The sequence below is a fragment of the Carcharhinus amblyrhynchos genome, chromosome 22 (genome assembly GCF_965287045.1).
Source record: "Carcharhinus amblyrhynchos chromosome 22, sCarAmb.v2.hapA, whole genome shotgun sequence".
NCBI classification, from domain to species: Eukaryota; Metazoa; Chordata; class Chondrichthyes; order Carcharhiniformes; family Carcharhinidae; genus Carcharhinus; species Carcharhinus amblyrhynchos.
The window spans coordinates 6,195,424-6,210,998 of NC_137345.1; positions in this window are offsets into that span (position 1 = coordinate 6,195,424).

The window sequence follows — 15,575 nt, forward strand, 5'->3', positions numbered from 1 at the left end:
GGATCCTTTATATTTTATTGAATTATCCCTCCTTGAGAAAAGGACCCCAGTTTATCCTGCTTTTACTGTGACTTTACACTGCATCCATTTATCCTTGTTTCATCGTATGGTTTGAAGCATTCTATTGTTTGCTTTCATTGCTTGGAGCAGCTTTGGTGGACAATGAGAAGGTAGACACTTCCCTCTCCCTATTCTCAGCTGCAAATGACAAGTAATTGGGCAGCAAACGGAGGCTTCCATAGTCGCTAACAATGTCAAAGCCTGAGTATTATTAAGAGACCTCTGGTACTGCATCTCGGGAAGAGTAGGAAGTGTTGAGGTGTCTGACCCAAGTTTGGAGCAGTGGTTGAGGGCTGCTACAATCTGCTTCAGTTTAGCGGGGATGGAAGTTGCCATAATTCCCGTTCATTATGGTTGTCCGTTTTGACTATCCCACCCTTTGCTGGGAAGTTAATGCAATGGGGATTAAACTTGGCTGTGATCTGCTCATGTTCAATGTCTGGATTCAATCTTAAAGGATTGGGGCTGGGTGGGCTTCCTGCTCCCATAAAGACATACCTCTGTAATAGTTGGATTCTTCAGAATGAGAAGATTTATTGGGGCTGCAGTATAGATTTACCAGAATGATACCTGTGCTAAAAGGATTACTTTATGAAGACTAGTTGCACAGACATGGTGTATTACCTTGAGTATAGTACTGACTCTCAAAGGGCATCACACCTAGGACCTCATTCCTACCCTATCCCCATAACCCCACACATTTACCATGACTAATCCACCTAGTCTACACTTCTTTGGAGTGTGGGAGGAAACTGGAGCACCCTGAGGAAGCCCATGCAGACACAGTGAGAATGTGCAGACTCCACACAGACAGTGACCCAAGCCAGGAATTGAACCTGAGTCCCTGGTGCTGTGAGGCAGCAGTGCTAACCACTGGGCTATAAATTTTCCTGAATCTCCCTTCAAGCTTTACTATCCCCTCCTCTGGATCTTGACGGGTTGAATGATCTGCACCAATTCCTAATTGCTGTAAATATCTGCAGAAATTCAAGGGTTTCATGAGTGGTTTCCACTGATCTCTACAGAAACTCCTTGCTCCTAATGGACTGAAACTTTCCCTATCGATGGACCATGTTCCCCTCATCAGGCAATTATTCAACTTCTTTCTCATCATGGCAGTGGACACAAGAGAATATTTTCTTCAGTCAAGCTTGCTAAAGTCAGTTCATAATAGTGGTGGCCCACAATACTCATCTCAACATAAATACCTTGGCTGGAACATAAATCAGAATCGCATAAATAAATTGCCGTGTACTTACCTGCCTAAACAAACAGAACTGATCCATGGAGCTGCTTCTATGGCCTAACTTTAATATTCAGTTGGCTGGTGTGGATTAGATGAATGCCAACATCGAGGGGTTCAATTCCCATTCTGGCTGGGGTGGATTCGGGGACCTGTCTCCTTGCCCTATCCATGGTAGATATTGTGGTGTTATGAAGCAAAGGTTGATTCCCCCTTTGAGAACTAACACCCAAAGAGGATTACCTCACCCTTTAATCTGTAAAAAGTGTGTGCGATGTGGTGTGATGTGCTCTTAAACAACTTCTAGTGGTTAAATACAAAATAAATCCCTCTCACTCTCTCTAAAATCAACATGTAACAACTTATTTATCTAACTAACAATGAGCAAATTAACTAAACTGTTAACTAATCCTTCTCACTATTAACTATTCCCAAATAAAACAAGATTCTAATGGAATACTGTTCCAATAAATATAATTCCCACTCACTAACAAAAATAAAATTAAATCACTCTCTAAATTACAACCAGGTTTTGTGTCTTCCGGGATATTTTGGGCTTTCTTTGTTGATTCTTCTGCCTGGAACTACTTTCCTCCTTGGTACTTTTGCTATTGAGATGGTGCTTTCTCTAAGACATAGATACAGCTATGGGAGCAGCGATTCTCGCTCTCGACAGAGAGAGTTGAGAGTTGTCATCTCTGGCAGATAGAAGCTGCTGTACCCCTTGGTCCCAATGCCCTCTTCTTTTATATTTATGATGGCATATCAATATTCCCCATGGTAGGACAGGTCCCCGAATCCACCCCAAAACCATCAGATTTAAATGTAATAGGTTTTTTGGTATCTACGTGCCTGGTTCAAATTGATTGGCTAAATTCAAAAGCCTGTTGCCTTGGTAAAACTGCTGCTTGGCTTTTCGATATAAATGTTTCAGTCTGGGATCTCTGTATACTGCATTTTAAATTTCTAAGCCCAGGAAAAGCACCACCTTTTTAACAGGACCACGCTATGCACACCCCCCACCCCCACCCCCACCAACCAGCATTTTACAAATTTAATAACACCAAATTCTAACTTCCTGCCTCCCCAATCTACAATCACTCGACCCAACTTCACAACAGCGGTGATGTGGGTTGCCTTTGGGCAGAGAGGTGAAAAAGAATGTTAATGTATTAGAGATGAAGGGGTAAAAATACATTTTGAATCCAATCCAATCCAATAACCAGGAATTTGATGGGGCGGCACAGTGGTTAGCACTACTGCCCTCACAGTGCCAGGGATCTGGGTTTGATTCCCAGCTTGGGTGACTGTCAGTGTGGAGTTTGCACATTCTCCCCATGGGTTTCCTCCCGTAATCTGAAAGATGTGCTGGCTTGGTACATTGACCCAAACAGGTGCCAGAGTGTGGTGACTAGGGGAATTTCACAGTAACTTCATTGCAGTGTTAATATAAGCCTTACTTGTGACTAATATGTTAACTTTAACTTTAATACTCCCCATCTGTTGCGTCACAGCAGTGAGCTGTGAAGATGGGCCTCTTGGTTAGCCAAAGGCAGCCACTTAGGGACGGGGCTGCTGGAAGCAGGAGATGTTCACCTACAGTTTCCACCCCTCACCATGAGCCATGGTGGCCAAAGTGCCTAGATGTAAACTACCGGGGGTGCAGTATGGGACATCTTGCCTTTGCATTCGTTCTTCCTGTGTCTTGTGGTCCCACAGGAAGGTCTATGTCACCCTTGCACGAGCAATGGGCAAAATGTGACTGTAGATTAATTCTATTTCATGTGGAATAGTAGAAATCCAAAACAAACATCGAGCAAAAACAATTGAGGCAAAAACCAAAAGCGAAAATGCTGGAAAATCTCAGCAGATCTAATCTGAATGAACAAAAGAAAACAAGAAGGTTGGTGATTTGGACCAAGAATTGGTCAGAAGGACACTGGCAGCAGAGAAATCTAAGCAAAGGCAGCTGTCCTGAGGAGGCAACATTCTCTGCAACCATGACTACACTTTGAAAGTATACGGCATCGACGGTATGAGGCAAGCCCCTTCAAATTCCCTTTCAATGACGTTCCACCAACCCAAGTGAATGGCTTGTGCTTACCCTATTGGGATTCTATCAATGATCAAACCGTTTTGTATTCACTCTCATTAATAGAATTCTAATGAAGCAAATCCAACCCCGTTCAGTCCCATTGGTAGAATTCCAATGGACTGAATTCCTTTCCCATTCACTTGCTTTGCGTATGACCCCTGACTGAGACTCTTGAAGGGCCTCGTTATCTGATTGTTAATATTTGGCGCGAGAAGTGCATTCGATGCAACTACCAGTCCCGAAACAACATTTTAAAAGGTTTATCTGTGTAAAAGTATGTTTTTGTTTTGATTGGGAATGCTGAAGAAGTGATAAATGTGCTGTGGGGCGAAGATAGACCAGTTGGCTATTTTTAACTGGAGTGAGTAGGTTTCCTTATCCAACAATAACAGTTCTTGGCAAGTGGGTCCCGTGTTTATTGGAACTCAGCTCCTGCGACAATCGCATTACAGAAACTAAGTACCTAAAGTGAAAATCCTAGCCAGCAGAGGAGGGCCAGGGATAGACAATGCTCCAAAATGTCAAGAAAACACATTAGTGATAGAGCAGATGTTGAGGAGAATGTTTAGCTCCAAGACTCTGCATCAAATGTTCATTAATGTCATTTAGAGAAGGAAATCTGCCCGTCTTTACCTGGTCTGACCCACATGTGACTCCAGAGCCACAGCAATGTGGTTGACTCTCAGTTGCCCTCCAAGGGAAACTAGTGATGGGCAATAAATGCTGGCCCAGCGAACAATGCCCGTGTCCCACAAATGAATAGAAAAACTTTAAAAACCCAGGTTCCAAACTGCGGGACGGAGTCTGAGGTGCCAGCCAGGGAGACTGATGGCATTCAGGGCAGAGATACGTCAAAGGCGTTTGGCGGGAACTCTGGATGATTTTGTTTTCAATAAGCTGAAGGAACTTTTAATTCAAAGAAAGAAAAATCTTGCCTTTAAATAACGTTTCTCACAACCTCTGGAGGCACTTAGAACCAATGAGGCCAGTCACTGATGTAACAGAAGAAACACTAAGCGGCCATTTGTGCACAGCAAGCTCCCAAAAACAAAAAGAATTGTGATAATGAGGGCAGCACGGTGGCATAGTGGTTACATTGCTGTCTCATAGCGCCAGGGACCCAGTTTTGATTCCCCAAAATAACTTTGCATAGGTTTTAACACGATGAACAAAGTCCTACAACTAGTTAGCACACAAGACTTATAACTTTAATTGGAAAACCTTCTTCTGGTTTAGAATAGAGTTTGTGGAGTGGGATTTTACATCCTCGTTCGGGCGAGAGCGTAAATTCCCACTCGATGACAGCGGAGAATTCTGTTGTCGGACACTCGCCCGCGCTGATTCCGTGGCGAGCAGGAGTTCCGGCCATAGTGTCTCACGGAGACAGATTTCTTCCGTGTTCTTTTTACACAACAGCTTGATTCTCTGAGAGCGTCCTACTTTACAACTAGGCATGGCTACGATCTAGGTCCCTGGTCTGCTAGTCTCCACTTTGCTTAACAAAGTATCTGGTTCAATCCTGCTACTGGGCTAATCCACAACTCACAGCTCCTCAGTGTAGCTAAAACCCTACTATTTATCTAATTCTTTAACTTTAATTTCATTCTGACTTCCTAACGCTGCCCTCCTGTCCAACAAATTGTCACGGAGAATTATTAAAAGCTTGAACACGCAAGGATAGAACAGACACTGTTAGATTCACTTCAGTAGCAATAGAATCACGGAGTGATTGCAACATAGACCGAGTCAACCTGTAACTTACCTGGCAGGGGTGAAACCAGGTCCAAGCAGGTGGTTCACCCAGGATAGGGTCGAGCCAATGACCAGGGAAGCCGATGAGGTTCAGCTGGGATGCAGTTTTTCAAAGCCATCTCGCTCTTTTGGCTAAATCAAGCGTCAGATCATGTCCAAGATGGGGTGTAACGTCTCACCTCGTATGGGCCGCAAATTGGATTCAATTTAAATTTGGTTTTTTTAGATGGAATAATTTTTAAAAACTATTGCAACCTTTGGCTTCACGGTGGCACAGAGGTTAGCACTGCTGTCTCACAACAACAGGGACCTGTTCCGATCCTGGGTTGGGTCACTGTGTGTGTGGAGTTTGGACGTTCTCCCCGTGTTTGCGTGGGTCTCCCCCGGGTGCTCCAGTTTCCTCCCACAGTCCCAAGATGTGCACATTAGATGGATTGGCCATGCTAAATTGCCCCTTGGTGTCAGGGGGACCAGCTAGGGTAAATAAATGGGATTATAGAGACAATCTGGGTGGGATTGTGGTCAGTGCAGACTCGATGGGCTGAATGGCCTGTAGGAATTCTATGGTTCTATGATTTTGAACACCTCTATCAGATTTCCTTCCTATCTTTCCTTCTCTAGAAAGAACAACTCCAGCTTCTCCTATCCATCTACATGACTGAAGTGCATCACACAGGCTAGAGTGGTAAATCTTTTCTGTGTCCTCTCTGTAGCTTTCACAGCCTCCCTAAGTACAGAACCCAGAAAGGGATACAATTCTCAAGCTGAGTTTGAGAAATGATCGTTATAACCTAGATAAAGGCAAAATACTGTTGATGCTGGAATCTTTTATTCTTTTCTTTATTCATTTGTGGACATGGGCTAGGCCAGCATTTATTGCCCATCCCTAGTCACCCTTGAGAAGGTGGTGGTGAGCTGCCTTCTTGAACTGCTGCACTCCATGTTCAATGGGTTGACTCATTATGCTGTTAGGGAAGGAATTCCAGGATTTTGACCTAGTGACTGAGAAGGAATGGTGATATATTTCCAAATCAGATTGGTGAGTGGCTTGGAGGGGAACTTGCAGGTGGTGGTGTTCCCATGTATCTGCTGCCCTTGTCCCTCTAGATGGAAGTGGTCACGGGTTTGGAAGGTGCTGTCTAAGGATCTTTGGTGGATTGCTGCAGTGCAGATAGTACACACTGCTGCTACTGAGCGTCGGTGGTGGAGGGATTGAATGTTTGTGGATGCGGTGCCAATCAAGTGGGGCTGCTTTGTCCTGGATGGTGTCAAGCTTTCTGAGTATTGTTGGAGCTGCACCCATCCAGGCAAGTGGGGAGTATTCCATCACACTCCTGACTTGTGTCTTGTAGGTGGTGGATAGACTTTGGGAAGTCAGAAGGTGAGTTACTTGCCACAATACTTCTAGCCTCTGACCTGCTTTTGTAGCCAAAGTGTTTCTGTGGTGAGTCCAGTTGAGTTTTTGGTCAATGGTAATCCCAAGGATGTTGACAGTGGGGGGATGCAAAAAACAATCTGAAACAAGTCTGACAAAGAGTCATCCAGACTCGAAACGTTGGCTCTATTCCCTTTCCACAGATGCTGTCAGACCTGCTGAGATTTTCCAGCGCTTTCTGTTTTTGTTTCGTTATAACTTCCTCACTGTATTTATAAAGAGAATATGCCTGCTTAACCACTTTCTCAAACTTCTCCGTCACCAGTTGTACACAAGTTCTCCCAGGCCTCTCTGTTCCTCCACCCACTTTGAAATTGTACAGAACTCTTTAATTTATAAATATTTTTGTCCCAGTTTATAATCAGGGGCTTGTGACAGTGACGTGGATCAGATGGTGGTATACACAGTGAGTTGATGTAGAGAATGTTATGTTACAGGAGGAGTGTTGTGTGGACCCATTTATCCTCCAGCTTTATCTTCTGATGAGAACCATCCGAATATCAATGAGGCAGTGTACATGGACACGAATTATAGAAATTCAATTTTGAAGCTAGACTATATTTAAAACTCCAAAATGACATCAGTCGTCAGCTGACTGGTATTAGGAATAGATTTGTTCAGGGCATAAATGTCAAAAGGAAAGACTTGCATTTAAATATCAGGCGGAATCATAGAATCCCTACAGTGCAGAATCAGGCCATTTGGCCCATCAAGTCTGCACTGACAATAATCCTATCCAGGCCCGATACGCCGTGACCCCACATATTTAGCCCGCTCATCCCTTTAATGTACACATCCCGGGACACTAAGGGGTAACTGAGCATGACCAATGTAAGTAACCCCACACCTTTGGATGAACATTTAAATATACACATCATGAAAGGGGAATTTGCCTATGGATACTGACAATTCAGAAATTCCACAGCATGGTGGTCAGTGGCACAGTGGTGAGCGGTGCTGCCTCACGGCGCCAGGGACACGGGTTCGATTCCTGGCTTGGGTCACCGTCTGTGTGGAGTCTGCACGTTCACCCTGGGTCTGCGTGGGTTTCCTCCGGGTGCTCCGGTTTTCTCCCACAGTCCAAAGATGTGTGGGTTAGGTGGATTGGCCATGCTAAATTGCCCCTTCGTGTCAGGGATACTAGCTAGGGTAAATGCATGGGGTTGTGGGGATAGGGGCTGGGTAGGGTTGTGGTTGGTGCAGACTCGATGGGCTGAGTGGCCTCCTTCTACAATGTAGCGATTCTATCATACATTTCATGACACTATGATGGGCAGTCTGTGCACCGACTACATATCGGAATTACTTCAAGACTACTTGGAGAATTGCACTTTTGATAAAATGCATTAGCTGTTTGTAAACACCCCGGAGGTAATCTGGACAACTGCTGAAAAAAAACATTATTTAATAGAGCAATACATGGGGTTCAATCTTCCAGCCGTTCACATCCATTTGCCACGGCGAGGATTTGGAACTCAGCCACATCTCCATCCCCCGCAGCAGGACTGGAACATCCGGAAAGTTTTGTCCATCGTTTTTCCTCATTTTAGGAATCCCAAAGCCCTTTGCCGACCGCAAATGTTGACAAGTACATGTTACCTGTTGTAGGGGTTAGGTTGGCTGACTGGAGTGAGGTTCAAGATAATGCCAACAGTTGCCCGATTGTTGAGGTAAACTTTGGGACCCGCCTCCTTGAGCTGTCCCTGGGAGAGGAAGGCAATGGCAGACCATCACTGAAAAAAGCTGCCAAGGAAATAGCTCAGGGTGAAGCCCAATGAACCAAGGATCTGTCTCTGGACAGAGCACCAAAGAATGAACAAGTATCTATTTTCTTACTCGTTCGTAGAATATGGGTGTTGTTGGCCAGCCAGCATTTATTGCACACCCTTAGTTGCCCAAGTGCAGTTGAGAGTCAACCACATTGCTGTGGCTCTGGAGTCACATGTAGACCAGACCAGGTAAGAACGGCAGATTTCCTTCCCTAAAGGACATTAGTGAACCAGATAGGTTTTCCCAACAATGGATTCATGGTCATCAGTAGATTCTCAATTCCAGATATTTTTTATTGAATTCAAATTCCACCATCTGCCGTCACGGGATTCGAACCCAAGTCCCCAGAACATTAGCTGAGTTTCTGGATTAACAGTCAAGCGATAATCCCACCGGGCATTGCCTTTCCTGTTATAATCTATTCAGTCAACTGGAGCACAGCAAGCTCCCAATAAACAGGAAAGTAAAGAACTGATTGTTCAATTTGTGCACAGCAATAGAATTAACAGAACCAAAGATGATCATTCATTGGGTGAATTATTAGTTTTCTAGAACCTCTTGGTTGATTACAGCTTCCACATTTGACAGTTTGGTTCTATCCACTTGAGGTGATAAAGCACCAGGTATGGTTTTGTTGCTATTTCAGGGGTAAGTATTGATCAGGGCTCCTGGACCAACTCGTCTTCACAAAGATCTGCAAGATCCCTTGCATGCACTTCAGAGGAAAGGTCTAATGGGCGGCATGGTGACACAGTGGTTAGCACTGCTGCCTCACAGCACCGGGGACCCAGGTTCGCTTCCAGGCTTGGGTCACTGTCTGTGTAGGATTTGTATGTTCTCCCCATGTCTTCATGGGTTTCCTCCCACAGTCTGAAAAATTTGCCTCAATCACCGGCCTCCTGATTGCCGGCCCCCAAACCACTCACCCCCCGCACCGGACATCACCAGCACAAGGCTGATCACGTCATAACTAATGACCTGGAAAGGTTACAGGCAGCCAGGTATCGGTCGCGATTCCCGTTTTTTGGCCTCCCACTGACATTTCCCACCCAGTGGCTTGCAGAAGCCTGTGGAAAACGAGTCGAATCCGAAGCCAATTGGCCTTCTGTAAAATGTGGTGCAGCCACAACACACATCACTGGCAGGATTTTACAACCAGGAACTCCCACCCAAGGTCAATGGTCATTCCTGTTGTCCGCCCCTCTCCCGCTCCAACTCTATGGCGGACAAGGCAGTAGAATTCTGGAACACACGTCTGAGAGCATAAAGCTCGGGTAGCATCAGATCAGGCACTGTAACAGCAAGAGATGGTAAAATCTGAGTATGTGTCAGAGTATCTGAGCATGTTGGAGTGAGATTAAAATATACCCGAGAGTGTTACAGTGGAGCCACAGTATAAAAGTAGATATAACATACCTGAGGATGTTCCAGTGAGGGGTATTGTAGAATCATAGAATCCCTACAGCGAAGAAGAGGCCATTCGGCCCATTGAGTCTGCACCAACTCTCTAACAGAGCATCTTACCCAAGCCCCACTTCTGCCCTATCCCTGTAAACCCAGATATTTACCCTGCTCATTCCTCCTAAGCTAAACATCTTGGGACACTAAGGGGCAATTTACCAATGTCAATCCACTTAACCTGCACATCTTAGAGCGTGGGAGGAAGCACCCAGAGGAAACTCACACAGACACGGGGAGAATGTGCAGGCTCCACACACACAGTGAGACCATAATCGAGCCCAGGTCCCTGGTGCTGTGAGGCAGCAGTGTGTGCCTTAATATAATTGAGCGTGTAAAAGTAAAGTTTATTTATTTGCCACTAGTAAGGCTTACATTAATACTGCAATGAAGTTACTGTGAGATTCCTCCAGTCGCCACACTCTGGGTCAATGCATCTGTGGGAGGAAACCAGAGCACCTGGAGGAAACCCACACAGTCATGGGGAGAATGCGCAGAGTCCAGACAGACAGTGAGGAGGACAAGGCTGGTATCGAACCAGGGTCCCTGGTGCTGTGAGGCAACAGTGTGCATCTTAATATAATTGAATGTGTAAAAGTTTATTTATTTGTCACAAGTAAGGGCTCACATTAACACTGCAATGAAGTTACTGTGACATTCCTCTGGTCGCCACACTCCAGGTCAATGCGTCTAACCAGTACATCTTGTAGACTGTGGGTAGAAACCGGAGCACCTGAAGGGTACCCATGCAGACACAGGGAGAACGGGCAGAGTCCACACAGACAGCGACCCAAGCCGGGAATCGAACCCAGGTGTCTGGCACTGTGAGGCAGCAGTGCTAAACACTGTGCCACTAGTGAGGCTGGGCGTAATTGTGAATGTTGTGGAAGGTGGGACTACACTCGAGAATGCTCTGATCAGAAAAATCCAAGGCCTTGTTATGCTCACGAACGCTGAAACAAGCGGCTGCCGCTGGGTATAATTTCCTCATTAACTATTGTTTAGTGTAGCTAATTGGCAGCGGCGGTGGGTGGATTCAGTTAGTGCAGGAACCTGCCCAGATTCAGCAAAGAAAGAACTGAAAAAATGCTGATTCAATGAGTCGAGACAGGCTCGGGGAGAAATCTGAATCGAGGCCCACGATTGTGTTTGACCTAATTCCTTTTCTTTCCCCTCCCCTACCAACACGCTCAGACAAAGAAAGGATTACACACACCCAGCTGTCTGGAGGAAATTCTAATAGCATTTTCAGAGAGAATTGATTTTATATTCAAACAATACCGAGCCTTGTTGTAGATGCAACAAGCCGCTGCAGGTGTTGACATTAAAGAGAATCCTAAACCCGTCTTATCAATAGCCAAAGAGAAGGAGTTTTTTTGCTTTAATATGCCGTAACCACAGACTTCCTTCTTGGTCTGAGCCTTTGAGCTGTGAAATTCCACCAGCCCTATGAATGTTTTCCCTGTTATGTGAGACCGCTTTGATATTGAGTCCACGCTCGTTAGGCTGAGAAAGGGCAGAGTGGAGGCAAGCTAGGGTGACACAGCACTCAGCTGTCCCGGAGGGGACGGAGGTTCCGGTTTCCCTGCGGGTTGGGTTTTCCGACACTGCCTGTGCCAATAAAGGATGAGGACAACCCAGATATTCCGACTGAAAGGAAAGGAAACAGCCAATCCAGCCCGCTTCTCAGCTACGCAAGCTCCCCCCCACTCCCCACAAACTCCTTCCACCCAATCCCCTTCACCAACCCCAGACGCCATTGGAAAAGGCGGCATTACATAAGGACTAGGAGCAGGAATGGGCCATCCAGCCCCTCGCGCCTGCTCCGCCATTCAGTAAGATGATGGCTGATCTTTACGTGGACTCAGCTCCATTTATCTGCCCGCTCACCAAAACTCTTAATTCCTTTACTGTTCAAAAATCTATCTATCCTTGCCTTAAAAACATTCAATGAGGCAGCCTCAACTGCTTCACTGGGCAGGGAATTCCACACATTCACAACCCTTTCGTGTGAAGTAGTTCCTCAGTCCTAAATCCCCCAGCCATGCCTCCTAGTTATAGTTTCACCTGCCAGTGGAAACAACTTCCCTGCTCCTCCCTTATTTATTCCCTTAATAATCTTATATGTTTCCATAAGATCTTCCCTCGTTCTTCTGAATTCTCATGAGTATAGTCCCAGTCTACTCAGTCGCTCCTAAGGGGCGAGAGATGCTCCAAGTACTTAGCGGCAGAATAAGGACGAGACAAAAGATGGAAGGTTTCGACAGAAACATTAACCAGTCCTAGAACCTCAGAGACATTACAGCACAAAGGGCCCAGACCTTCTCTCTGACCCACTGCAAATTTTTACAATTTACAGTTTCAATTTTGCGTCATTGGACCCGGCGAGGATATCTAAATCAAATAAAACATTTAGAATCTTTTATTTCTGCTTATCCTGTTACTTTGCTCTACAGAATTACAGGGTTGAATGGATCATAGAATCCCTACAGTGAGAAAGGAGGCCATTCGATCCACCAAGTCTGCACCGACTCTTTGACATAATATCCCACCCAAGCCCTCTCCCCCTAGCCCCACGTATTTACTCCGCTAATCCCTGTAACCTGCACATCTTTGGGCACTAAGGGACATTTCAGCATGGTCAATCTGCCTAACCTGCACATCTTTGGCCACTAAGGGGCAATTTACCATAGCCAATCCACCTAACCTACACATCTTTGGACACTAAAGGGCAATTTAGCATGGCCAATCCACTTAACCTGCACATCTTTGGACATTAAGAGACAAGTTACAATGGCCAATCCACCTAACCTGCACACCTTTGGACACTAAGGCGCAATTTAGCATGGCCAATCCACCTACCCTACACATCTTTGAACACTGAAGGGCAACTTAGCATAGCCAATCCACCTACCCTACACATCTTTGAACACTGAAGGGCAACTTACCATAGCCAATCCACCTACCCTACACATCTTTAGACTAAGGGGCAATTTAACATGGCCGATCCCCCTAACCTACACATCTTTGGACACCAAGGGTCAATTTAGCATGGCCAATCTATCTAACCTACACATCTTTGGACACCAAGGGGCAATTTAACATGGCTGATCCCCCTAACCTACACATCTTTGGACACTATGGGACAATTTAGCATGGTCAATTCGCCTTGCTGCTCACTGATCTTGGTCAAATTTTTCTTCTCATTCTCAGTCATTAAAGTAACAGAATCTTTTCTCACAAAACATTTCCTACGGCACTTTCTGTGGAAGTGGTGAAAGATTTTGACAGAAACATTAGCCAATCTTAGAATTCCAAAAACATTACAGCACAAAGGGTCCAGGCCTCTCTTCCACCCACTGCAAATTTTTACAATTTCCAGTTTCAATTTCACATTTCTGATGTTTATTTTTAACTTTGTACAGTCAGTAGAATCTATTAGTCATCCAGACAGTGGTCCACATGTACATTCTTCTTTACTATGTTTGAAATAACCATGGCAGCATGGTGGCACAGTGGTTAGCACTGCTGCCTCACAGTACCAAGGCTCAATTCCGGCTTGGGTCACTGTCTGTGTGGCATATGCACATTCTCCCCATGTCTGCATGGGTTTCCTCTGGGTGCTCTAGTTTCCTCCCACAGATTGCCCAATACTAAATTGCCCCTTGGTGTCAGGGGGATTAGCTAGGGTAAATGCATGGGATTATGGGGATAGGGCCTGGGTGGGATTGTGGTCGGTGCAGACTTGATAGACCAAATGGCTTCATTCTGCACCATAGGGATTCTATGGTTCTATGAAAATGGATGTGTTTTCATAGAACCATAAAAAGCAGATGGGTTTTTCTGACAATCAACAATGGTTTTATGGATATCAGTAGATTCTTAATCCTAGATATTTTTAAATTGAATTTAAATTACACCATCTGCCATGGTGGGATTCGAACCCGGGTCCCCAGAGCCTTAGCAGAGTTTCTGGATTAATGGCCTAGCTATAATAGCACCACACCATCGTCTCCCTTGTGCTATTCTAAGAGCAACTCAACTAGTTCCAGCCCCTCACCCTCTGCCTCGAAGCAACAAGTGAATCTAGTTCCACCATGCCATACGTTCTAGATCCTACTCACTCTCTGCATAAAGATAATTTTCCTCCTGATGCTATTTTTGGCAATCCCCTTATTTCTGTGTCCACTGGTTCTTGACCTTTCTGCCAATGAGAATTCCCCCGCCCATTTTAAAACCATGTCATGGAACCTTTTACACCCACCTAAGTGAGAAGATAGAGTGTAACATCTCCTAAAATAACTCCTCCTAGAGTGCAACTCCCCCTCATAGGGAGGCAATGGCCTAATGGTATTATCGTTGGACTATTAATCCAAATAATAACTTCTCTGATATTCTGGGGACCTAGATTCGAATCCTGCACATGGCAGATGGTGGAATTTGGATTCAATAAAAAAAATCTGGAATTAAGAATCTTTGGACACTGAGGGGCAATTTAGCATGGCCAATTTCCCCTAACCTGCACATCTTTGGATACTAAGAGGCAATTTAGCATGGCCAATCCACCTAACCTGCACATCTTTGGACACTGAGGGGCAATTTAGCATGGCCAATCTACCTAACATACACATTGTTGGACACTAAGGGGCAACTTAGCATGGCCAATCCACCTAGCATGCACGTCTTTGAAAACTAAGGGGCAATTTAGCATGGCTGATCCCCCTAACCTACATATCTTTGGACACTATGAAACCATTTTCGATTGTCAGAAAAATCTCATCTGGTTCACTAATGCCCTTTAGGGAAGGAAATCTGCCATCCTTACCTGGTCTGGCCTAAATGTGATTCCGGAGCCACAGCAATGTGGTTGATTCTAGAAAACTGCTCTCGGGCATTTAGGGATGGGCAATAAATGCTGGCCAGTCGGCGATGCCCATGTTCCATGAATGAATAAAAAAAGTAACAAAACTGGAGTGTCAGCCACTTGTGCTTTTCCTTTATTTTTTAATGGGACACGACCTTTGTCAATGAGGCTAGCATTTGTGCTTCCCTCCTTTAATTAATTGTCATTGAATTGAGTGGTTTGCTGGGCTGTTTCAGAGGGCAGTTGAGAGTCAACCACATCACTGTGGCTCACATGTAAGCCAGGCCAGGTAAGGATGGCAGATTTCCATCCCTAAAGGATGTTAGTGAACAGATTTTTTTTTTAATGACAATTGATGATAGTTTCATGGTCACCGTGACTGAAACCAGTTTTATATTTCAGATCTCGTTCATTGAATTTAAATTCCACCAGCTACCACCGTGGGATTTGAACCCACATCCTCAGGGCAGGACCCTGGGCTTTCAGCTTACTACTCCAGTGATGTTACCACTACACCACTGTGAAGTCTCTGGAACTGGGCACATCTGTCTCTGAGGTGAGAGTCACAACTCTAAGCCACAAGAGACATCTAATAAAGAAAAATTAAATGTCCTTAAAACACGATTGAACGTACACAGTGTCCTACTTTGACGACTCATTTAAAACTAAATCAAAAGAGGATGATGACTTAGCATTCTCTCCTACTATCCGGAATCATTCTCTCATCATTGCTTTCGGACTGTCTCCATAGCTCTGTCTCTGAAAACCAGACTCATTTTTTTGGTATCTGCGTCTAAAAAAAAGCCCGGACTGCAGCGTCAGCTTTTAGTCAGAACTATGTACTCCTACTCTCGAACAAAGTCCACCAGCTTGACCTGGCACTGACCCCCTGCTGAGT